This window comes from Phyllobates terribilis, unplaced genomic scaffold, assembly GCF_046119375.1.
Source record: "Phyllobates terribilis strain yellow unplaced genomic scaffold, ASM4611937v1 Scaffold_23__1_contigs__length_19252631, whole genome shotgun sequence".
NCBI classification, from domain to species: Eukaryota; Metazoa; Chordata; class Amphibia; order Anura; family Dendrobatidae; genus Phyllobates; species Phyllobates terribilis.
In genome coordinates, this window is record NW_027362783.1 from 18,900,276 (window position 1) to 18,926,824 (window position 26,549).

The 26,549-nt window shown below is 46.2% G+C and overlaps 1 pseudogene; it reads left to right on the forward strand.

The window, feature by feature from the left end:
* The first annotated feature begins 209 nt into the window (after positions 1-209).
* LOC141176276 (protein MMS22-like) overlaps positions 210-26,549 on the forward strand; it is an 85,682-nt pseudogene continuing 59,342 nt past the window's right edge.

The window sequence follows — 26,549 nt, forward strand, 5'->3', positions numbered from 1 at the left end:
AAAATGTCCACATATTCAATTTTCCATATTTTTTCTCTAACTTCCTGTTTTAAGTGTGCCCCCAGTGGCCCCTCAAAACACATGTGCACTTCGCCCTTTGCTGAATCATCAAGCCTAATTGTGTCATCTGTCTTAGCACCCCCCCGAAGGCACTGAAATTGTAGCAGTGCCTCCATCATTAATTTCCGCAGCCTCTCCTAATCGTGATGATGACACACCTGAACCAGTGCCACCCAAAGCCGTTCCCGAAGTACCTGCCCCCAATCATGAACTTGGTGCGGATGCTAACACCCCCAAGCCTGTGCCCCCTAAAGCTGAACTATAATTGCTTGCTCCCCCACTTAAACCTAAACCTGGAACGCCTACCCATGCTGCTGAAGGTGAAGCCACACTATTAATACCCCCAGGTATGAGTACCGCCACCAATTCTTTTAGCCCCTGTAATAACAAGTTAACACCACCGCCAACGCCACCCTGGCTAACCCCTGACCCAAATCCCCCATACATATCCCTTAACTCACTATTTACAGGTAGCGGAGGACTATTGAAAAAATGTTGTGTGTTCTCACCTAGCTGCCTGAGTGCTGAGTCCCCAGCAGCTGTGGTCCTCCATCCAATGGAGGTGCAGGACTTCTTGCAGCTCCGTCCGAGATTGGGATGAAGGGCGCAGAGCCAGCCGAATGCTGCCCACCTCTATCGGTGGGCTGGGGCTGGTATCCTAAGGGGACAGTGGAGGGGGCAAGGCTAGCGGGATGCTGCCCACTTAAAATTGTGCTTTGCAGCGCCGCCAGGCTAAGCAAAGGGGGCAATGATGGAGCGCTGTAGTGACGGGGGCGGGGCCAGCTGTGTACCGGCCGTCACAGGGATTACTCTGCGCAATCACCAGGCTGTGGCCTTGCGCTGCTGCAGCCGAAGTGAGGCTGTTGGGGGCGGGGCCGGCCGGCTGCCGCCCACTCTCTTCCCGGCTCCGAGAGGCCCCGGACTGGGACCTCCGTTCTCTTCCAGCTCTGTACAGGCCGCTGCACTCACCTTGCCGAGCTGGTCCTTGCGGCTCCCCAGAACCCGCCGCTCCAACTCCGGTGCCCGATGACGTGTTTGGTGTTGAGAGGGAGGCCGACTCCTCCCCCTGCTGTAGGCCCCGCCGCATAGCTGGATTCCTCCCAGACCTGGTGCGGCGGGAGGCAGCAAGCCGGCCTGCAGCCCTGGCTGGAGGGTCCCTGGAGGGGCTCCTAATGCGGCGTTGGACCCTGGGGGTAACTTCTGGGCTCAGGCGCGCCGGAGGCCTAGTCCTCCGCGGCTGTCTAACCGCAAGGGGGGACTGGACATTGTCAGCCCCATCCCCCTGGAGCAGGCTCTGTACTGCTGCCTGCAGGCCATCTGGACCCAGGACCCCTGCTGCATTCCTAAGCTGCTGGAGTACAGCTTCCATCTTGCCCAGTAAGAGGAAAAAATATATATATTTTTTCTGGGGATATTGCTCTTCTCAGTAGGGCAACCTAAAATGGCTGCCTGTCCTTCCTGGTTAGGACTTTATAAGGTCTCCACCTTACCCCTCCAAAACTCTCCTCCCACCAATTCAGTCCCACCAATCCCTATGTCCCAACTCATCCACATACTTCTTTTAACCCTACCTGCACCTCAGTACATATCCTTAACTTAATTCCCGGCTTAAACCCTGTCATGCCGGCCTCCCTTTAATGGCAGAGCCCAGTACGGCCTTACTGAACTCACGGCCGTGTGCTCTGCTGCTATGGATGCAACACCCCTGCACTCAAGTAGTTACAGTACAGCCATAACCTGAATGCCAGATCAGATCTGATAAGTGTGTAAGGAAGTCTCTGTATAGTAATGTTGGAAAGAAAGGGCTTATTCACATTTTTGTTTTTGTACCAGGTGTGCGGTCTATTTTTTTCCCCGCCCCTTATATTCTACTAGCTATTGACCCCGTTCTATGCTCGGGTGGCAAACATTTTTATTGGTATATGCTCCCCCATCCTGTTATCTGCAGCCCCCATGCTGTTATGTGCCACTCCCATGCTGTTATGTGCCGCCCCCCTCCAGTTAATAAGTGGGATTTCTTGCCTTATAAATGGGGTTGGGACCATCAGTTGTGTTGTGCAGAAGTCAGGTGGATACACAGCTGATAGTCCTACTGAATAGACTGTTAGAATTTGTATTATGGCAAGAAAAAAGCAGCTAAGTAAAGAAAAATGAGTGGCCATCATTACTTTAAGAAATGAAGGTCAGTCAGGAATTGGGAAAACTTTGAATGTGTCCCCAAGTGCAGTTGCAAAAACCATCAAGCGCTACAAAGAAACTGGCTCACATGAGGACCGCCCCAGGAAAGGAAGAGTCACCTCTGCTTCTGAGGATAAGTTTATCCGAGTCACCAGCCTCAGAAATCGCAGGTTAACAGTAACTCAGATTAGAGACCAGGTCAATGCCACACAGAGTTCTAGCAGCAGACACATCTCTACAACAACTGTTAAGAGGAGACTTTGTGCAGCAGGCCTTCATGGTAAAATAGCTGCTAGGAAACCACTGCTAAGGACAGGCAACAAGCAGAAGAGACTTGTTTGGGCTAAACAACACAAGGAATGGACATTAGACCAGTGGAAATCTGTGCTTTGGTCTGATGAGTCCAAATTTGAGATCTTTGGTTCCAACCACCATGTATTTGTGCGACACAGAAAAGGTGAACGGATGGACTCTACATGCCTGGTTCCCACCGTGAAGCGTGGAGGAGGAGGTGTGATGGTGTGGGGGTGCTTTGCTGGTGACACTGTTGGGGATTTATTCAAAATTGAAGGCATACTGAACCAGCATGGCTACCACAGCATCTTGCAGCGGCATGCTATTCCATCCGGTTTGCGTTTAGTTGGACCATCATTTATTTTTCAACAGGACAATGACCCCAAACACACCTCCAGGCTGTGTAAGGGCTATTTGACCAAGTGAGAGAGTGATGGGGTGCTACACCAGATGACCTGGCCTCCACAGTCACCAGACCTGAACCCAATCGAGATGGTTTGGGGTGAGCTGGACCGCAGAGTGAAGGCAAAAGGGCAAACAAGTGCTAAGCATCTCTGGGAACTCCTTCAAGATTGTTGGAAGACCATTTCCGGTGACTACCTCTTGAAGCTCATCAAGAGAATGCCAAGAGTATGCAAAGCAGTCATCAAAGCAAAAGGTGGCTACTTTGAAGAACCTAGAATATAAGACATATTTTCAGTTGTTTCTCACTTTTTTGTTAAGTATATAATTACACATGTGTTAATTCATAGTTTTGATGTCTTCGGTGTGAATGTACAATTTTCATAGTCATGAAAATACGGAAAAATCTTTAAATGAGAAGCTGTGTCCAAACTTTTGGTCTGTACTGTATGGCGCCAAAACTCGCAGTATGCATTCAGTGTTTACGCATACAGTCATGGCCAAAAGTTTTGAGAATGACACCAAAATTATATTTTCACATGATCTGCTGGCCTCTGGTTTTTATTAGTGTTTGTCTGATGTTTATATCACATACAGAAATATAATTGCAATCATATTATGAGTACCAATAGGTTATATTGACAGTAAGAATGAGTTAATGCAGCAAGTCAATATTTGCAGTGTTGCCCCTTCTTCTTCAAGACCTCTGTAATTCTCCCTGGCATGCTCTCAATCAACTTTTGGACCAAATCCTGACTGATAGCAGTCCATTCTTGCATAATCAATGCTTGCATTTTGCCAGAATTTGTTGGTTTTTGTTTGTCCACCCGTCTCTTGATGATTGACCACAAGTTCTCAATGGGATTAAGATCTGGGGAGTTTCCAGGCTATGGACCCAAAATCTCTATGTTTTGTTCCATGAGCCATTTAGTTATCACCTTTGCTTTATGGCAAGGTGCTCCATCATGCTGGAAAAAGCATTGTTGGGCGCCAAACTGCTCTTGGACGGTTGGGAGAAGTTGCTCTTGGAGGACATTCTGGTACCATTCTTTATTCATGGCTGTGTTTTTAGGCAAGACTGTGAGTGAGCCGATTCCCTTGGCTGAGAAGCAACCCCACACATGAATGGTTTCAGGATGCTTTACAGGTGGCATGAGACAAGACTGGTGGTAGCGCTCACCTCTTCTTCTCCGAATAAGCTGTTTTCCAGATGTCCCAAACAATCAAAAAGGGGATTCATCAGAGAAAATGACTTTGCCCCAGTCCTCAGCAGTCCACTCCCTGTACCTTTTGCAGAATATCAGTCGGTCCCTGGTGTTTTTTCTGGAGAGAAGTGGCTTCTTTGCTGCCCTCCTTGAAACCAGCCCTTGCTCAAAGAGTCTCCGCCTCACAGTGCGTGCAGAAGCACTCACACCAGCCTGCTGCCATTCCTGAGCAAGCTCGGCACTGCTGGTAGTCCGATCCCGCAGCTGAAACAGTTTTAAGATACGGTCCTGGCGCTTGCTGGTCTTTCTTGGGTGCCCTGGAGCCTTTTTGACAACAATGGAAGCTCTCTCCTTGAAGTTCTTGATGATGCGATAGATTGTTGACGGAGGTGCAATCTTTGTAGCTGCGATACTCTTCCCTGTTAGGCCATTTTTGTGCAGTGCAATGATGGCTGCACATGTTTCTTTAGAGATAACCATGGTTAACTGAAGAGAAACAATGATACCAAGAACCAGCCTCTTTTTAAAGTGTCCAGTGATGTCATTCTTACTTAATCATGACTGATTGATCACCAGCCCTGTCCTCATCAACACCCACACCTGTGTTAATGGATCAATCACTAAAACGATGTTAGCTGCTCCTTTTAAGGCAGGACTGAAATGATGTTGAAATGTGTTTTGGGCGTTAAAGTTCATTTTCTGGGCAAATATTGACTTTGCAAGTACAGTAATTGCTGTTAAGCTGATCACTCTTTGACATTCAGGAGTATATGCAAATTGCCATTACAAAAAATGAAGCAGTAAACTTTGGAAAAATTACTATTTGTCACATTCTCAATACTTTTGGCCATGACTGTACTCCGATCTCTGGCGCCATATACTTCTCTTACCTGTAACGGCTGGATGCGTTCTTCTCTCTGGAGCCAGACTGCGCAGGCGTGTCGCGCTTGTGCAGTCTATAGATGCTTCGGACAGAAGGACACATCCCTGGTTATATTATAGATGTCCCCTGATTCAATTAATATCCCCCATCCTGGTATATGGCACCCCTCCATCCCGGTATGCATGGCACCCCTCCATCCCGGTATGCATTGCACCCCTGATCCCCATCCTGATATGCAAGGCACCCCTCATCCTTATATGGAAGGCTCCCATCATACTTATCTTGGTATACAAGGCCTCCCTCATCCCTATCCTCATATGCATGGCACCCTCATCCATGCATGGATATCCTCGTATGCATGGCACCCCATTTCCTGGTATGCATGGGACCCCTCATCCCCAATCCTGGTATGCATGGCACCCCTCACCCACAATCCTGATATGCATGGCACCTCTCATCCCCTATCCTGGTATGCATGGCACCCCTCATCCCCTATCCTGGTATGCATGGCACCCCTCATCCCCTATCCTGGTATGCATGGCACCCCTCATCCCCTATCCTTGTATGCATGGCACCCCTCATCCATATCCTGGTATGCATGGCACCCCTCATCCCCAATCCTGGTATGCTTGGCACCCCTCATCCTTATCCTGGTATGCATGGCACACCTTATCCCCTATCTTGGTATGCATGGCACCCCTCATCCCCTATTCTGGTATGCATGGCACCCCTCATCCTTATCCTGGTATGCATGGCACCCCTCATCCCCTATGTTTTTTATGCATGGCACCCCTCATCCCCTATCATGGTATGCATGGCACCCCTCATCCCCTATCTTGGTATGCATGGCACCCCCTCATCCCCTATCCTGGTATGCATGGCACCCCACATCCTTATCCTGGTGTGCATGGCACCCCTCACTCTTATCTTGATATGCATGGCACCCCTCATCCCCAATCCTGGTATGCATGGCACCCCTCATCCCCAATCCTGGTATGCATGGTCCTTCCTCCGTTTCCTGGTATGCATGGCCCCTCATCCCTATCCTGGTATGCATGGTACCCCTCATCCCCAATCCTTGTATGCATGGTACCCCTCATCCCCAATTCTTGTATGCATGGTACCTCCTCCTCCCCAATCCTGGTATGCATGGTACCCCCTCATCCCCAATCCTTGTATGCATGGTACCCCTCATCCCCAATCCTTGTATGCATGGTACCTCCTCATCCCCAATCCTGGTATGCATGGTACCCCCTCATCCCCAATCCTGATATGCATAGTACCCCCTCATCCCCAGTCCTGGTATGCATGGTACCCCCATTGTACCCCCTCATCCGCCATCCTGGTATGCATGGTACCCCCTCATCCCCAATCCTGGTATGCATGGCGTCCCTTTTCCTGGTATGCATGGCACCCCTCTTCCCTATTCTGGTATGCATGGCACCCCTCATCCTTATCCTGGTATGTATGGCCCCCTCATCCCTATCCTGGTATGTATGGTCCCTCATCCGTATCCTGGTATGCAATATACCCCTCATCCCCAATCCTTGTATGCATGGTACCCCCTCATCCCCAATCCTGGTATGCATGTTACCCCCTTATCCCAATCCTGGTATGCAAGGCCTCCCTCATCCCTATCATCGTATGCATGGCACCCCTCATCCATATCCTGGTATGCATGGCACCCCATTTTCTGGTATCCATGGCACCCTTCATCCCCAATCCTGGTATGCATGGAATCCCTCATCATTATCCTGGTATGCATGGCACCCCTCATCTCCTATCTTGGTATGCATTGCACCCCTCATCCCCTATCCGCATTGCACCCCTCATCCCCTATCCTGGTATGCATGGCACCCCTCATCTCCAATCCTGGTATGCATGGCACCCCTCATCCCCAATCCTGGTATGCATGGCACCCCTCATCCCCTATCCTGGTATGCATGGCACCCCTCATCCTGTTAAATATTAATTATGGATATTCATTTTATTCTTAATTCTGAATTGTGTACCATACAGATTGCATCAGCCATCGTTTCTAGTTGACAAGCACTATTTGTGTGTGTATTTTTAGTTCACTACCATATACAAAATAACAGGGCCTATAAAAGCCCATGTTAGAGACAGGGGGGGTGGCTTGCCATTCCACAGGACACAGAAGGAGGATCTGTGTGTAAACCAGCTGCTGATGTAGGCCCAAAGATATTGATATTTTGAGAAGTCCTCGATAGAGAAAAATATACAGAAAGAAGTATTATTTTACGCATCCCCTATCCTGGTATGCATGGCACCCCTCATCCCTTATCCTGGTATGCATGGCACCCCTCATCCCCTATCCTGGTATGCATGGCACCCCTCATCCCCTATCCTGGTATGCATGGCACCCCTCATCCCCTATCCTGGTATGCATGGCACCCCTCATCTCCTATCCTGGTATGCATGGCACCCCTCATCCTTATCCTGGTATGCATGGCACCCCTCATCCCCATTCCTGGTATGCATGGCACCCCTCATCCACTATCTTGGTATGCATGACACCCCTCATCCCTTATCCTGGTATGCATGGCACCCCTCATCCTTATCCTGGTATGCATGGCACCACTCATCCCCAATCCTGGTATGCATGGCACCCCTCATCCCCAATCCTGGTATGCATGGTACCCCTCATCCCCTATCTTGGTATGCATGGCACCCCTCATCCCCTATCTTGGTATGCATGGCACCCACTCATCCCCAATCCTGGTATGCACGGTACCCCTTCATCCCTATCCTAGTATGTATGGCCTCTCATTCGTATCCTGATATGTATGGTACCACTCATCCCCAATCCTGGTATGCATGGTAACCCCTCTTCCCCAATCCTGGTATGCATGGCACCCCTTTTCCTGGTATGCATGGCACCCCTCTTCCCCTATCCTAGTATGTAAGCCCCCCTCATCCCTAATTCTGGTATGCATGGCACTCCCCATCCTTATCCTTGTATCTATGGCACCCCTCATCCCTAATCCTGGTATGCATGGCACCCCCTCATCCCCAATCCTGGTATGCATGGTACCCCCTCATCCCTAATCCTGGTATGCATGGCACCCCTCATCCCTATCCTGTTATGCATGGTACTCACTCATCCCTATCCGGTATGCATGATACCCCCTCATCCCTATTCCTGGTATGCATGGTACCCTCTCATCCCTAATCCAAGTATGCATGGCTCCTCATCCCTATCCTGGTATGTATGGCACCCCTCCTCCCTATCCTGGTATGTATGGCACCCCTCCTCCCTATCCTGGTATGTATGGCACCCCTCATACCTATCCTGGTATGTATGGCACCCTTATCCCTATCCTGGTATGTATGGCCCCCCTCATCCCCCAATCCTGGTATGCATTGTACCCCTCATCCCCTATCCTGGTATGCATGGCCCCTCAACCCTATCCTGGTATGTATGGCCCCCCCCTCATCCATAACCTTATATGCATGGTACACCCTCATCCCCAATCCTGGTATGCATGGTACCCCTCATCCCCTATCCTGGTATGCATGGCCCCTCATCCCTTATCCTGGTATGCATGGCCACTCAACCCTATCCTGGTATGTATGGCCCCCCTCATCCATATCCTGATATGCATGGTACACCCTCATCCCCAATCCTGGTATGCATGGTACACCCTCATCCCCAATCCTGGTATGCATTGTACACCCTCATCCCCAATCCTGGTATGCATGGTACACCCTCATCCCCAATCCTGGTATGCATGGTACACCCTCATCCCCATCACGCTGCACACAAAAAAAAATAACAACACACTTTTACTCACTTTTCTTCCCTGTGCTCCAGCGCTGCGTCCCGTTCTGCCGGAGGCTGGGGGAGGAGTGTGGCACCGATGTATGCACGTGCTCATACCGCGCTGTCCGGCGCCATTTTGTTGAAGACACACCGAAAATGGATGAATAGTGCGCTATGCGCATGCGCTGATTCCAATGCCACATTCCGCCTCCGGCCTGAACAGAGGCGCCGCGGCAACGCTCCTCCCAGCCAAGTAAGTATGTCCTTATGGTGCCAGAGATTGCGGTATGCGTTCAATGACTACACATACCGCGGCACCTCTTACCTGTAATGGCTGGATGCGGTCTTCTGTCTGGAGCCAGACTGCGCAAGTGCGTCACGCATGCGCAGTCTATAGAGGCTTTAGACAGAGGGACGCTTGTAGCGTTATATTATAGATGGAGCTAGTAACATGTCAGCTTTGGGGTGAATTGTGGACCAAACTCACCCATTGACTGAAATATATTTACATAGTTATATAGGTTTAAAAAAGACTTAAGTCGATCAAGTTCAACCTTTCTCCATCAATAATACATTTTCTGCCACTAAATTATTTATAACCCACAATGTTACATGTACTGAGGAAAGTATCCTGTCCTTGTACTAAAACTGTTATAGAGTCTGCCATTGCTAGCTCTTGTGGTCAGGCACTCCGCAGTCTGGTTGCTGTAACTTTAAAGAACCCTTTCCTGTTTAGCCGCCGGAATCACTTTTCTTCCACCCGTAATAAGTGCCCCCTGGCCCTTAGTATGGAAGAATGTCATCTGCTAATCCTTTGTATTGATCACTCATGTATTTATACATGTAAATCAGATCTCCTCTGAGATGTCTTTTTTCTAAGCTAAACAAGCCCAACTTTTACAACCTCTCATCATATGAAAGGCCTTCCATCCCATATAATAATCTACTTGCCGCTTTTGAACTGACTCTAACTTCTAAATATCCTTGTTAAAATGTGGAACCCAAAACTGGATCCTGTATTCTAGATGTGACCTCACAAATGATTTATCGAGGGTGTGGCAAGATGACTCACTTGGCCGCTTTCAGAAGTAGACTCAGGAACCCTGAGCCCTGCAGCTCCAGCAAAATAAACATGGCCTTTCTTGCAAGACAACAAAACAAAAGATAAACAATAGCATAGTCCATATGTGTGTGTGTGGTTCGCCCACACCGGTTATAGTCCTTCAGCTCCTTCCTGAGCTATGGCTGTCTAGTTTGGAGACCTTGCCTCTCCAAACACAACAACAGAAAAAAAATGGAAACTGAGCATTTAAACCTTGGTCAGCCACATCGTGAGGTGGAGGTATGGGGAATGACTTCCCTCCCATCTCTATGTCATTCCCATAAAACCACACCCTTTAAGTGAGTTAACCCCCAGCATATAATATGCTGGCATAAAGTTGATTGGTTTCAGTTCACACAGGCTAGCAACCTGTGCGACACATACCTCTCCTCATATATCATACCAGTGACTCTGTCACAAGGGGTAACAATACTACTCCTGATTACGAGGAAAAACAAGGGAAACTTCCATCAGTTTTTTTTTTGCATACAAGAAAAATGGATGACATACTGATGACAAAAACAGCCACACAGCAAAAAAAAGATGAAAACTGGATGCAGCACACTAATGAAAATCACTAATGAAAATTAGTTGGTTTGGTTTTGTGCAGATGAGGAAAATAATGAAGTGTGAATACGACCTAAAAATAATTCATCCACTGCAACTGAGTGACTTTTCTTAAATAATTCAGTAAATATAATTCTAATTCGTTGTTTGTCTTTCAGTTTCAGGTGGGAATCACAGGTAAAAGTCTTTCTTTTCATTGTATGGTGTTGTGGTGCACAGGCGTCACTGCGGCTCGATCCTACAAGGACTTCTCAGAGCTGAAGGCTCCAGCGGACGGATCCTCAGCAATCAGCAGCTTGTTTCCTGTATTGTGGAGAGGGGAGAACTAAGTTGGGACATTTTTTTTAATAGCTCAAATCAATTACTAGTGTTACAAAAGTCCTAGTTTAACCCTTATCTAACATACACATTGATGTGTTTTCCTTGTACTATAGTGTGGACATACTTGCTGTAATTAAAGGGGTTGTCCACTACTTTCACATTGATGCCCTATCCTAAGGATAGGGCATTAATGTATGATCGGCCGGGGTCCCGCACGTGGCACCTCCACCGATCAGCTGTTATTGGTGCTGGCGGCAGTGGCCAACGGCCGGAAGTCTTTACCTGCGGTGCTTGGCCGTCAATTTGTAGATGGAGAAGAACAGATTTCTAAAGCACAAAACCGCAGGCAACTCTTAGCTGACATTAATGCAAAAATGGATGAGCTGGGGGCGAAAGAAGCTGAAGACATCATGGGGAGGTTCCTCCAGGAACAGTTTCTAACCGGGTTGAAGTTGGAGGATGGATAGGCGGCACCAATTATCAAATGAGGGAATCCCCGTCCCCTGACAGAACTACAGGAATTGAAAGAAGGATTCAAAGCCATAACAAAAGCCTTGCAGGAATCGACCAAAACCTCTGAATGGGTGACAGACTCAGATAGAACCTTTAGCCTGCTCGGGTTAGATAAATCAGGAAGTCAGCCCTCTCTTACACCACAAATTACCATAAGGAAAGAATTAAAGATCCTTTGACAGATTGGAGAGTGTGAACAGAAAGAGAAACTGTCTTATATGAACTTGTTGCACCAGATCGATGCAGGATTACAGAATGTCTACCAGACAGATGAGATCGTGGAGGGGGTGGTGAAAGCAATCCGCCCAGGACTGAACATCCGTAGTATGCTGGAAATGAAGAGTAGTGTTGAGCATTCCGATACTGAAATATCGGGTATCGACTGATATTCGCGGTATCGGAGTTCCGATACTGAGTTCCGATACTTTTAGAATATTGAATACCGGAATCGGAAGTTCCCATAATGCCTGCGCTCTGCAGTGTCTCTGTAGGATGACAAGCTGGATGGCAGCGCTCAGCTTACTGTACTTGTCATTTAGTGTTAAAGGATTTATTTAAAAAAATAATAGTGTTTTCATGCACCGTCTCTTTAAAAAAGCCGGCCGGCAATTCAGCATCGGTACCCGACAATTTAGAATAGAAAGAATAGAGCATCACACATAGATTAGATACATAGAAACATGTCAGTCACATATATAAGAAGTACAGTGATAGTGTTGATTACTGTACTTGTCATTTAGTGTTAAAATAAAGGATTTATTAAAAAAAAAATTGGCGTGGGGTTCCCCGTAATTTTAGTCTCTAGCGGAGGTTAAGCAGACGGCTGGGGCAGATGTTTGAATCCTGGGAAGGGGGTAATACCCACGGAGCTTCCCAGGCTACTAATATCAGCCCCCAGCTGAATACCTAGCCTTTACTAGCTATTAAAATGGGGGACCACCAAAAAAATGACGTGGGGTCCCCCCCTATTTTAATAGCTAGCAAAGGCTAGGCAGACAGCTGGGGGCTGATATTAATAGCCCAGGAAGGGTGCCATGAATATTGGCCCCCTCCCAGGCTAGAAACACCAGCCGTCAGCCGCCCCAGAAATGGCTCATCCAGAGGATGCGCCAATTCTGGCACTTAGCCTCGCTCTTCCCACTGCCCTGTAGCGGTGGCAGTGGGGTAATAAGGCTGGGGTTGATGTCAGCTTATAATGCCAGCTGACATCAAGCCCAGGTTAGTAATGGAGAGGCGTCTATAAGACACCCCCATTACTAACCCCATAGTCAAAGTTAAAAAAAAACACAAACACCCAGAATAAAGTCCTTTAATTGAAATAAACACACAATTCTTTATTGTTCTAAATTAAACCATACTTACCATCACGCCCATTCCAGCTGAAGCCAATGTCTTCTGCAATAAAAGTAAAATAATAAAGCAACATCATCCTTACCTTTCAATGGTTCCCACGACGGCTCCAGCTCTGCTACATTCACATGACAGGCTGGATCGCAGCCGAAAACTGCCATCCAGCTTGCCATGCTGCAGACACTGAGAAGCGCAGGCATGCTTGCGCTCTGCAGTGTCTGGGTGTGACGGCATCCAGATGAGCCGAGGTCATGTTCAATGAACTCAGCTCACCTCATGCACGTCACTGACAGCGTGGGAAAATTCTCCTGCGCTCAGCGCTTCAGCAGGAGAATTCTCCCATGCTGGGATGGCATTGAGATGACAGGCTGGATCGCAGCTGAGCGCCTATGGATGCGCCATTTCTGGGGCAGCTGAGGGCTGGTGTTTCTAGCCTGGGAGGGGGCCAATATTCATGGCATCCTTCCTGGGCTATTAATATCAGCCCCCAGCTGTCTGCCTAGCCTTTGCTAACTATTAAAATAGGGGGGACCCCACGTCATTTTTTTGGTGGTCCCCCAGTTTAATAGATAGTAAAGGCTAGGTATTCAGCTGGGGGCTGATATTAGTAGCCTGGGAAGCTCCGTGGATATTACCACCTTCCCAGGCTTCAAACATCTGCCCCAGCCGTCTGCTTAACCTCCGCTAGAGACTAAAATTACGGGGAACCCCACGCCAATTTTTTTTTTTAATAAATCCTTTATTTTAACACTAAATGACAAGTACAGTAATCAACACTATCACTGTACTTCTTATATATGTGACTGACATGTTTCTATGTATCTAATCTATGTGTGATGCTCTATTCTTTCTATTCTAAATTGTCGGGTATCGATGCTGAATTGCTGGCCGGCTTTTTTAAAGAGACGGTGCATGAAAACACTATTATTTTTTTTTAATAAATCCTTTAACACTAAATGACAAGTACAGTAAGCAACACTGTCACTGTATTTCTTATATATGTGACTGACATGTTTCTATCTAATCTATGTGTGATGCTCTATTCTTTCTGTTCTAAATTGTCGGGTACCGGTGTATGCCGCTGCTGAATTGCCGGCTTTTCATTTAATACATTCTACATTATTCTTAGTTGTTTTCCTTCATGTAGAATTAACTTACAAGGAAAAAAAGGGTTTATTTTCATTCCGATATTTGTGTCCCATTGACTTGCATTGGTTTCTGGTATCGGAATCGGCGATATCCGATATTTTTTGGGTATCGGTCCGATCCAATCTGATATTTCCTGATATCGGAAGGTATCGCTCAACACTAATGAGTCAATTGACCTTGCCACAGCTGAAGATGATTTTAAAAGGGCACTATAAAGAAGAGAGTGCTTCAGAATTGTTCCACCGACTCATTAACATCTCACAGAAAAATAATTAATCACCCCAAAGTTTCTTGTTCAGAACGATTGAACTTAAAGATAGACTGTTGTTTGCATTTAGAGACGTAGAAGCGGAGGAGAACTTTGATGCTGGACTAGTCCAGAAGAAGTTCTTGATATCATTGGGAACCGGGTTAATCAGCAAAAACATCAAGTTGCAGCTGAAACAGTACCTAGAATATTGGGAGTCAGAGAGCGAACAGAAGTTAAAGAAAGGCTCTGCTCCTAAAATCACCAAAATGAGTCAGCTGAAGTTGGAGACCCCCGGTGGACAGTCCGGAGATCATCATGGAGACCGTCCAGTGCCACCTCCGAGAGGGAACCTTAACTCACCAATAAAAGAGAGGATAGCCAGTGCTGACTGGGAGGAAGTAATAGGAGAACTGCGAGCTGAGCTGATTGAGGTGAAAAAGTTGATTCGTTCCAGGCCAGAACCTGTATCTCTCAGACCCAGGAGTTGGTTCCAAAACAGAAGATACCCAGCTTGTGAAGCCTGCCATTCATCAAATCAGAGTACGGTATGTGTCCACTGTCTAAGATGTGGTGTGGAAGGACATTATGCCAAGGAGTGCCAATGGTCACGGTCGTTTGGGTTAAAAGACAGTAGGTTGCCAGTGTGGGACGACTGGTAACCGCGACACGGAGGAGGCCCCAGAAGCAAAGCAAAATTTCTACAACCCCCAGAAAGGCGCATGAAGTAAAACGGCTGCGTCAGCACTATCCCTAAGTGTGTTCCCGTTTACAACAGCTGCAAGAGAGACAGGGGCATCAGTTAGTTAATGCCCAGGGCGGAGGTCAAACGATGTACTCATAGGAGGATTCCTCGGTCAGTAGAGATAGCCTCATCAGCCTAATTGGTGAAAGGTGTTTTATACAGTGCCAGCTAGATGGACTGCTGGTAAAAGCACTGTGGGACACAGGAGCCCAAGCGAGCCTTTTAAATGAAGAATGGAGAAGGTGCTACCTACCACATACCTGCCTTCGGTCGCTAAAAGAACTCTTAGGGCCAGTGGAACTCCACGGCAAGCCGTCAAACAGCCCGAAGTTCCTTTCATAGGCTGGGTGGAAGTGACTTTCAAACTCAAGGCCACGAAGACCAGCAACACCATTGAGCTTTTGGTACCTTTTCTTGTGACCAGTGATCAGAATGTGGCACAGGATCATATCCTGGGCTATAATGTAATCAGTGAGGTCATTACGAAACACAAGTCAGGGACGCTGGTGGTGGATGCAATTGCCACATCACTCGCCATACCCAACGCCGTGGCCGAAAATGTGATTCATAGAGTAAAGAAAGTACAGAATACAATGGACCTAACAGAAGTCAAGGTAGGCTGGCTCCCAACCATCATCCCTGCAAACCAAATGGTGGGGGTGAGGCATGGAGTCCGGGTAGAACCAGGAAGAAAAGTTCAGAAAAGACTGTTTATGTCAAAAGACTCCTCAGAACTTCTGGAAGGCTTAGTTCAAGGTGAGACTGTGCTTACAATTCCTACTGGTGGGTTTGCTCGAGTGACAGTGCCGGTGATGAATACTATGAAACACAAAATTAGACTGGATCCAAAGACTGTGTTAGGTCACATCGAAACCGTTAAAACGGTATATCCAGCCACTGAGAGACCCGCCCAGGGGTCTACCGTGAATTCAGTCTCCCCACCAAGGAACAGGAGTTGCCCAGGGGAGAAAATTACACGACCCACCTCGGGGTCCTGGGATCCCCCAGTACCCCTGGAACACTTTTGTGCTGAAGATATAGCGACAGCAAAACAGATGCTGAGAGAGGAGTGTCATGCTTTCTCTAAAGATGACTCTGATATAGGCTGTATTCTGTCGTTGCATTCGGGAAGTTGAGGAAGATCTTAGGATTCCTCTCCTACTATCGTACTTACGTTCAGAACTTTTGCAGTAGTGCCACCCCACTATACCTCCTCTTGGGGGGGAGGGAGGACAGAGTCAACAACACCCATGGAGAAAAAGAAGAACACAGGCAGGACCTATTAAAAGAACCAACGCCGTTTCGTCCCAACAGCCCATTCTCTAGACAGCAGACCACCAGGAGGTATTGGAAGAACTAATAGATTACCTGGTAAAACCACCCATCTTGGGATATCTTGATTTCAATTTACCATTTGTTCGTCATTGTAACGCTTCTCAAGTTGGACTGGGAGCTGCCCTGTATCAGCATCAAGATGGAAAATTGAGAGTCAACGGTTACGGTTCTAAAACTTTGACAGATGTCGAGAAGAATTACTATTTAGAGATTACCTCTATTATAGCAAAGAGTTTGAGGTATGCACTGACAACAACTCTTGACCTATGTCCTCACTACAGCCAAACTGAATGTAACAGGTCAGAGATGGGTCACTGAACTAGCTGACTTCAATTTCAGTATCAAGAACAGGCGAGGAAAATGCAATGCGGATGCTGACTGATTGTCGAGAATGCCACTAGAACATTAGGAGGATGCAGGAATGCTCAGAGGAAGTCAGTCTGGAAGCAATTGAGAGCACTACAAGCTTATCAAGACTAAGACACACCATTGTAGTGTCTGTTGACAGTGGAAACCAGTGTAAAAGCGAGAGAACAAAAAGAAAAATCCATAGAGCACAACAGGAAGATCAGATAATTGGTAGAATACTACTTTATGTGGACCAAAATCGGTTTACAAGTAAACGACATTCAAAAAGGAGGGAAGAGTGTGACATGCAGAAGTAGTGCTGTTGCTTCAAAATCATCCAGCAACTATTAAAAGTAACACAAGCACAGGAGATAGGAAGTCTTGTGCTTCAGAACCATCCAGCAACTGGAGGGGTTAACACAGTCACAGGAGACAGAGAGTATTTTAGCAGAGCCCAAGGGGGATTGTGGGAACTTGTTATTGTAGTCTGGCTGAAGTCGAAAAGAAAGGTGATGTGTTAGCTGTATCTGACAGAAGGCAACTGAACAGGATTCAGATCAGGAGAAAAGCTAAACACAGGTCAGATAAACTCCCTGAACTAACAGTGCAGGGTATTATCGGGCAGGAAGATAAGGTCTGGAAGGAATTGTGTCACAGGGATCATCTCCCCCATCAAACCCTCCCCCTCCATCTCCATGCAGGATAAAGAATGCTGAGTACTTTTGTGTCCTTGTGAAGGAAAAGCCTGTGGTTGTGTATGCATAGAAATATGCTGCTATGAAATTTAATCTGTGCTGCTGAATATGCTGTTTCTTCAAAAAGTTAAATGGTACTGGTCGTACTTGAATAAACTCCACTGTTCAACTGTTTATGAAGACTCTTGTCGGATGTGTCTGGACAGCAATTGAATATATGTGTGCCTGAGAGAAGCTGCAGCCTATGGTCGCCCTGAGTAACAGTTCCCCCAGGATTCCAAAGAATTCATGAAACCCGTCTCGCCCCTATCTGAACATAGGCGGCGTGGGTGTAACAAGTGGACAACTTCTTTAAAGATTATATTCAAAAGAAGATAAATGATGTTCAGAAGAAGATCACATCTATGTAAGTGAAACAATGTAATGATCTAATATCAGCAAACTTTAAAAATTACATAATGCTATACTGTAGATATTTTCTTATCTCAGACGACTGATTCTTTTTATTAAGGTAGAGATGATACACTGTGAAGTCTGTCTGCACACAAAACTACTGTCTACACAAGACCTGGCCAAAGCGCGGCCTACAGGCCACATGCGGCTCCCTAGCTGTCCCAGTCTGGCCCATGGACCAAGATAGCTGAAGGGCTGAAACAGTGCCCTCACCATGCCCTCCCTCATCAACCCTTCATCCGCCGCCATGGAAAAAAAAACGGCAAAAAAGAAACGCATGTGAATATAGCCTAAATATCTAAAATGGATCTCTTGCACTGTTGCATAACTGATACCAATGGAAGCAGAGGGACCCCATTGAATATTATTAGGTGCCTCTGGATTTTGTTATGTTCAGTTTTTGGATGGAATCTGCATGATGCTCTTTTCTCCATTTTAAATACAGAAACATAGAGGACCCAGACACCCCACAATAATTAATGGGGCCCTCTGCTTCCATTCTTATTAGTTATGCAATGAATTCATCTAAAACATTAATTCCATTTGTTTGTTTCTACAAATGGAAAAGGCACATGTAATGTCAGAAGGGAGGTGTCAAGTAGCCTAAGTCCAATTGCTGGTCCCTTAACCTGCATTAAACCTTATAAGCTTACATGGGGCTGCTGAGTTTAGGTCCGGAGATCGAACGAATGGTCCAGGCATTGTGCTCTGTACAAGGAATGGAATTGCATTTTTTACTGTATTCATTCTGCTGTAAAAATGACCTGACAATATAATTCTCCAGGTCAGTACAATTACGCCCATACCAAACTCAGGGTATGTGCACACATTGTGTTTTTTCTGTGCGTTTTTGTTGTGGACAAAACACATCATTTTACTGTTCTAGCAAAGTGGATGAGATGGCTGAAGTCTCATGCACACTCCTTATTTTTTCTTCGCAGATTTGAAGCAGTTTGAAATCTGCAACATGTCAATTCTTTCAGAGTTTTTGCAGCATTTTTTCACCTATTCAAATGAATGGGAAGAAAACCCATGAAAAACCACAGCAAAACATGTGTATTTTAGCAAACATTTTTACTACCAACACTTCGGTATTTGCAGAAGATTTTTCTGCTGCAAATACTGGACATTTGCACATACCCTTATTGGGTTTCTTTATATTTTAGTAGTTATAAGAAAAATTCAGAACCTTGAAAAAAAAAAAAGACTGGTTTGTGTTGCCATACAGTAGCATTTAAACAGATAAACTTCAGCGATCGGAACAAACTCTGGTTGCTGCAGTTACAGGCAGTTTTTGGCTATGCAGCACAGCCGGCATCTGCTGCGTATGAAGTGGGCTCTGCTCCTGAGTCCATTTCATACAGCTCTTAGAGATCTGTGGCGAAAATCTTCATCATAGGTTATTAAGGGGTTAATACATTTGGAGCTTTTTTTCACCTAAAAAATTGATTTAAAGAAATTTCAGTAACTTAATGACATACACAACAAACAAGTTATCGGAACAAAAAAAACAGATCCACGTGAAACCACATGTAACTGACAAACATTTACATCCTCTTTTCTGTTGTGTATTAACAAATTTGTAAATGCAGCGAGACTGTAGTGGACGCTACAGATGTAGTAACAATGGCCCGAACATCTCAAATGTTCACGGTTACCTACACAGAGATAATGATCTTCTCCAGACACACACAGGGTGCCATCATACACACACACCGGGTACAACCATCACACAGACATCATACACACACCGGGTACACCATCACACGGACATCATACACACACGGGCACACCATCACATGGACAACATACACACACTGGGTACAACCATCACACGGATATCATACACACTGGGTACACCATCATATGGACATCATACACACACTGGGTACACCATCACACAGACATCATACACACACTGGGTACACCATCACACAGACATCATACAAACACCGGGTACACATCACACAGACATGATACACACAACGGGTACAACAACCACATGGGTATCATACACACCGGGTACACCATCACAAGGACATCATACACACCGGTACAACCATCACACAGACATAATACACAAATCATCACATGGACATGATACAGACACCAGGCACGACATCACACGGACACAATACACACACCGGGCACGCCATCACATGGACATGATACACACACCAGGCACACTATCACACAGACATGATACACACAATGGGCACGCCATCACACAGACATGATACACACACCGGGCATGCCATCACAAGGACAAGATACACACACCGGGCACACCATGACACAGACATTATACACACACCGGGCACGCCATCATATGGACATTATACACACACCATCACACACACCAAGCACGTCATCACACGGACATGATACACACACCGGGCACACCATCACACGGACATCATACACACACAGGCACACCATCACATGGACATTATACACACACCATCACACACACCAAGCACATCATCACACGGACATGATACACACACCGGGCACACCATTACAAGGACATGATACACACACCGGGCACACCATCACACGAATATGATACACACACCGGGCACTCCATAACACAGATATGATACACACATAGGGCACGCCATCACACAGACATGGACAGGGAAGCCCTGCGTGTCTGCAGAAAACAGCTGCCTAGTGATTGGGGCAGTGCACTCATGATGGGGGTTCAGGCCCCAGATGTAAGTACTTAGAGAAGAACATGAGCAAGGACTGGCATAATGCAGACTCAGACACTCTGGTGCAGTTAGCTCTGATTCGATTGCGAATAAATACAATTTGTACAATACACGTCTAGACAACAATAATTGGACTATAAGGGATACCTGGTTTGGCACGTATACAGTATATGCTGGTTGTTTTTTAATGAACAGTCTATGGCCGTTTGAATAAAGTCCATTGTTCTACAAAAAAAATGTCCAAACTCACTGATGTCAATGACTGGGTCCATAACGTGTAAAGAGAGTGTATGGACCAAATACGGACTTGTACAGTAGATACGGCCTAAGGCCAAATTCAGGTGTCCATGTACCATGGTCCGAGTACAGAATGCAATGTTTGTACTGGTGTGATGTCTCCTGACCCGAACTCACCAGCCCCATGTATAGCTATGAAGCTATCGCGTTTAGGTCAGGAGACTTGCGGCCCGTCCATGTGTTCCAGCCCATACTCAGACCATGATATACAAAAGTCCGAATTCAATCTAAGGGGTACAAAAACTTGTAAGCCAAAGCATCGTGGCTGGTCCCACAAAGAAATGAAGCATTTGCTTCTTAGGCAGCATGGCACACGTTGAGGCTGACCATGTCGTAATTCAAATGAAAACATCTTTGTCATTTGTCTCCCTAGTGACACTGGAAGCGTATAACACCTTCTTTGGAAGGCAAGCAAGGATAAGTGAGTCAAAAATTGGGCATCATGGTGGACAGGGCTGCGGCTGCATGCATCCAACTGTGATATGTGGTCTCGTCTAACGGTATGTTCACAACATGTGATTGCGCTGCAATGTTGTACTGAGATTTTCCAAAATCTGCCTACATGCATAAATTTGCATACATGCTGTCACATGCCAACTAGACAGAGGATACTTCGCTCAATGGAAGTGACACATCTAGTGGGAATGTCGTGGGAAGTATGCAAATCATATATTTACAGTCACATGACCACCTGCTCCCAGCATCGGAGAATCCTCACAGTGCACATGCATTGATTATAGAGTTTACCCCAAGGCCAGACAACTCCTTCACCCCTGGGCGATTTTCAATTTTTTCGGCCCTTCTTCCAAGAGCCATATAGCCGTAAGAGGGCTTGTTTTTAGAAGGATGAGTTGTAATTTTGAATGACACCATTCATTTTACCACATTGTGTACTGTAAAAAAAAAAAAAAAGTGTGTTGAAATTGCAAAAAAAGTGCAATTCCACAATTGTTTTTTGGGTTTTCTATTTACCATGTTCACGATCTGGTAAAACTGACCTGGCAGTATGAATCTTCATTTTTCGGGTTATAGGACTGTGTGAGGGCTTATTTTTTTATGCCGTGAGCTGACGATTTTACTGATACCATTTAGGGGCAAATATTAGCAACAAGTTTGAGTACAGAATTTATAACGAGAAGAACGTACTCTAGAATATAGGACTGTAAATTTAGGTTAAGCACCATTGCATACAAAATCAAATAAAAACTAGTTCAAACAAACCAAAGTAATAAAAATTATTTTTTATATAAAAAATATACAATTTTATTAAAAAAAAATTCAAAATATGTAATTGTACAACTTAGCAAATAGATGGCACCAAATAGCAGAATTTAGAAAAGAAAGATCCGTAAGGCTGCGTGCCCAGTATGTGTTTTTCAAGCTTTTTTGCCGCGGAATTTCCACAGCGAAAACGCGTAAAAAACGCTTGGTAATACGTGCCCCATGGTCCCCAATGATAATCCGCATGTGCTGTGCACATGTTGCGGAAATTTCCGCTGCGGATTATCATTGCGGAAAAATACGCAGCATGTCCATTAATTTTCCGGACACGCAGCGTAATCGCCGCCATTGATTTGCATTGAACCGCATAATATCCGTGTCAGCACATTTGCACACACGGATACTATGCGATTCTATGTGTGGATGGTACCTGGGTTTGGAGAAGAGGAGGCTCTCCTCCAGACCCAGGTACCATAGAAACTGTTAAAAAAAGAATTTAAAATAAAAAATAAAGATTATACTTACCTTCTGATGTCCCCCGGTCTCCATAGCGATGCGTCCGGTCTGTTGTATGGGTTGTATACTCTTTCATGTATAAGGAAGAGTTAAATCAAGGTCATTCAAAATAAATGACCCTTGCTGAAATGTGGTGCCTGGTCCCTTTCCCTTGTGCTTTCAGGATTACGGTACGTGCCCATGATCAGGAATAGCAGCGTTTTGGACACAGGGTATTTCCGCCACGTCCAAAACGCTACGTTCTACATTACAAGCACAGTGGATGGGATTTATAGAAATCCCATACCCACTGTGCTTCTTTTTAATACTGCGTAAACTCACCCGTGGTGCGGGTTTACGAGATGCAGCATGTCAATTTCTGTAGCGGAGACACTAGTCTCAGTGCATATTTTCCCCCAATGACTGTCATTAGATGAGGTAAATCTGCTGTGGGGCTTCTAATTACTTGGATGCGTTGGGAGACAAACAGCAAGCATGTTCCTTTAAATGTCCATATCGGTTTATTACTTCATAAGCCAGGCAAAAGCAAAAGTAAGACAACCTTTAGTTTAGGCAAAAACAAAGTAAAGAGTCCTTAAGGCAAAGTGTCTGGTTAGCCAGTCCTGTGGGCACACAGGCTGTATAGCGTCCAGTTCACTGGCTCAGTTGGGAGACCACAACACACAGGAGGCCTTCTCCCTCCAAACACACAGACCATGTGCCAAACAACGGTCTCCAATTTATATCTTAACCACACCCAGAGGTGAAGTATGTGGGTAGGTAGACCCGCCCATCTCTCTAAATACCCGTAACCCGGCCCCAGGTGCACCAAACAGTCGTCTTAGTGCTTACATGCACTAGAGCAACATTCCGGGTTACATCACAGAGGACAGACATCTCTGTGATACATACCTCCCTATGTATCCGTTAGCTCCTTACATACCTCCCCTCTGTGCCTAAAGCCGTGTGGCTTGGCACCTTCTACTATGAGACAGGGTACTCTTGAGAGGGCATTGACATTACCATGTAGCTTGCCTGCTCTATGTTCTACATGAAAGTTGAAATTCTATAGGGCTAAAAACCAGTGGATGACTCTAGCATTTCTTCTCTTTGTTTACCTCATCCATCTGAGTGGGGAATGGTCGGATACCAATCTAAACTTTCATCCTAACAGATAGTACCGTAACGTGTCCACTGCCTATTTTATGGCCAAGCACTCCTTCTCTATGACAGAATAATTTTACTCACATGAGGACAGTTCCTACTCAGTGTGACGCTGAGTCACTTTTCATGGCCAGGCCTTGAGACGGGATAGTCAAGGAGTCCGAAGTCAAAGCCAGAAGGGTACCTCATAAACAGAAGAGGCAAAGGCGTAGTCAGGTAACATTCCATAGATCAGAATACCAGGAGGAAAGAAGATCAGAGCAGAGGGGGTTAAACAGACGGATGGTCAGAACAAGGTCCAAGGTCAGGCAACAGAAAATCAATAAACAGAACTCAAGGCACAGAGAACAAACCACACACTAGCTGAATGTACGTCTGACAGAGATCTGGGGAAACAGCTGAGCTAAGTAGCCAGGCATTCAACTGGAATAATAAACACCTGAAGATAGCAAGTGCCTCCCAGTCTAAGGTTGGACAGCCGAGCTGTCAATCACCACACTGACAGCTATTGCAAGCCCCTGTACCAGATTGGATGGTCGAGCTGTCAATCACAGTACTGACAGCTCCAGCACGCCCCTGTACAAGATTGGACAGCTGAGCTGTCAGTAACTGCATCCCAGACACAGTGAGGGGTCGAACCGTGACACTCAGGTAGAGAACAGTGTGCTCCTCCCCGTGTATCTCCTGGGAAAGGACTGCTCCTAAACTGACATCTGAGGCGTCTGTTTGGAGTATAAATTCTTTCTTGAAGTTGGGGGCAACCGGAACCGGTTGCATACACAGAGCCACTTTCATTTCTTGAAAGGCCATCTCTGCCTCTGCAGTCCACTTTGCCATGGCTGATTTTGGCCCCTTAAGGAGGTCAATCAGGGGTGCGGTCATCATGGCAAAGTTTGGGATGAACCTCCTGTAGTATCCCACAATTCCCATAAAGAGTCTAACTTGCTTCTTCGACAGTGGTCTTTGCCATGTTTGGTAGGCTTCCACTTTAGTGATTTGGGGTTTGATCTCGCCTCTATTGTCTAAAAATAACACCCTAAAATCTAACTTCATAAAATCCAAAAACACATAAAGTGCTTGACACAATACAAGATAAAGTGCAGTGCTAAAGTGGCAATGTGCATGGCAGTATATGGTACCCAATTATAATATTACCATCAAATGATGCTGCACTGCAAATAACAAATGGCCAAGAAGAGTCAATCTAAGTCTCATATGATGAAAATAATCCTGGCCATATAACCCATAGATAGGGCTCAGATATAAACACACTTATACCAATCAGTGATAAACTACATGGCAATGAGTATAACTGGAGTGTAAAAGAGATGGCTATAGATAGATAATCACATCATATCCACGATCTGCCACAAACTCTCGCAACTTTTCCAACCTTATACCCATCAGCCCAGCCCCCGACTCCCCAGTCCCACTAACAGGAGCTCTATGGAACTCTTGCTCCGTGTGCAACAAACTTTCATACATCCATGATCTTTTCAGTACTAACAAACTCTCCTTCCTCTGCATCACTGAAACCTGGTTCACCCCCTCTGACATGGCCTCCCCAGCGGCAGTTTCGTATGGTGGATTCCATCTTTCTCACACCCCTCGCTCCAATGGCAAGCATGGTGGATGAGTAGGCTTTCTCCTGTCAGGAAACTGCTCCTTCACCCATACCCCACTGCCACCCTCCACTACTCTCCCCTCCTTTGAAGTGCACTGTGTGCGCATCTACTCCCCCTCCAACCTCCAACTGGCCATCATTTACCACCCCCCAGGACTAGCCACGACTGCATCACCTGACTGCTTCATTTCCTTTCCGTTGACATCCCCACTATCATCATGGGTGACTTCAACATCCCCATTGACACTTCCCACTCATCTGTCTCCAAGCTTCTATCCCTCACCTCCTCCTTCGGCCTTGCTCAATGGTCTTCAGCCCCCACTCACAAAGATGCACTGTACACTGAACCTAATCTCAAACACCTTGACCTACACTCACTCTCTGAATCCCTTCTCCCTCTCACAGGCATAAGTTCATAACACAATGCAAATGCTGTTGCCACTTTATATAACACCACAACAGCTGCAGCTCTCAATTCCCCCTCACACATACCACAGTTCGCCAACTCAACCGGCAACTCTGGCATACCAACCTGACTAAAGAACTGCGAAGGGCCTCCAGGGTTGCTGAGTGGAAATGGAAAAGGTCCCACTCCAACGATCACTTCATCGCATTCAAACAGTCCCTCACTACCTTCAAGTCCACACTTACTGCAGCAAAACAAACATACTTCTCATCTCTCATATCTTCCCTGTCTCACAACCCTAAACAGCTATTCAAAACTTTCAATTCTCTCCTCTGTCCCCCAGCGCCTCCTCCCTCTCATCTCAGCTGAAGACTTTGCCTCATTCTTCAAGCAGAAGATTGACACCATGACGCAAAGCTTTTGCCTAAAGTCCCCACAGCCCCTCCTCATACCTACTCAACCATCCTCCTCCAAAACTAGCTTCTCCACCAATACGGACGATGAACTCTTCTCTTTACTCTCCAAATCACATCTCACCACCAGTGAACTTGACCCAATCCCGTCCCACCTCATCCCTAACCTCACCACAGTCTTCATCCCAACCCTAACCCACCTTTTTAACCTATCACTAACAACTCGTGTCTTCCTCTCATGCTTCAAACATGCCTCGATCACACCCATCCTCAAAAAGCCCTCCCTTGACCCATCCTCTCTGACTAGCTACCGCCCCATATCACTTCTCCCCTTACACCTCAAAATTACTGGAACAACATGTCCACTCTGAACTGTCCTCCCACTTCTCCGCCTGCTCCCTCTTTGATTGCCTTAAATCTGACTTTTGACTGCACCGCACCGCTCCACTGAAACTGCCCTGACTAAAGTCACCAATGACCTACTAACTGCCAAATCCAAGCGACACTACTCTGTCCTCCTCCTCCTGAACCTGTCATCTGCTTTTGACACAGTGGACCATTCCCTCTTACTACACACTCTCTCT